Below are 726 nucleotides of genomic sequence, written 5' to 3'. Positions count from 1 at the left end.
ATGAATGTCCATTTTGTATCTGTGTATTCAAAGTGGTTAGGATAGATATATAGTTGTTCTCTTAATGAATAGAGGGATTTGCTCTAATGGTGTTTGTAAATAGGATATCATGTCCTCATCTGTACAGCAATTAACCACTAGGAAGAATGTATATAATGTGTTAGTTATTGAAACTGTCCAACCAATAAATAAATAAATAAGAAAATCTAATAAAAAAAAGAAATTATATTCTCTTATAAAGAGACAGTGTTATTGGTTATAGCCTAAGGGACAGGCTGCTTTAAAGTTAAAAGTTTGGAAACCAGCTATAAGAGCTTTAGGCAGAGCTAGTCAACTAGGAGAAGCTAGTGTGTTGTCCCTGTGTCATTTGATTTCCTTGGCTTTGGAATCCCTGCAGTCTGACACAAGGAATTGCACCTCCAGCAGTGAGAGAACTACTGAAAATTCACCTTCCTTGAGCTTTCCCCTATTCCTCAGACCCAGGAGGCAAGCCCTGTAAAGGGTATCCAAATTGATGGAGTGACTGGATGTCTCAGCTCTACCTTCAGTGTTTGCTAAAATTCAACCTCCGCCTCCCCTGCCCCCAACTAATCCCTTTGCATCTCTGTATGAGGATAAGGGACAGTGACTCAGACTTTACTGCAAGGAAAATGAGAGAGATGCCCAGAGGCTTAGTTTTTCCTGTGGTCTCTCAACAGCATTCACCTGATGTTAAGTCAACTTATG

General features: G+C 39.5%; 1 pseudogene; it reads left to right on the top strand.

Annotated features, from left to right (window-relative positions):
• Positions 1–499, top strand: part of LOC105741072 — a 25,170-nt pseudogene extending 24,671 nt beyond the window's left edge.
• Positions 500–726: the final 227 nt, after the last annotated feature.

Source organism: Octodon degus, unplaced genomic scaffold (assembly GCF_000260255.1).
Source record: "Octodon degus isolate 3935 unplaced genomic scaffold, OctDeg1.0 scaffold00009, whole genome shotgun sequence".
Classification (NCBI taxonomy): Eukaryota; Metazoa; Chordata; class Mammalia; order Rodentia; family Octodontidae; genus Octodon; species Octodon degus.
Note: the sequence above shows the minus strand (reverse complement) of the source record. Positions and strands in the feature narration are given on the sequence as shown.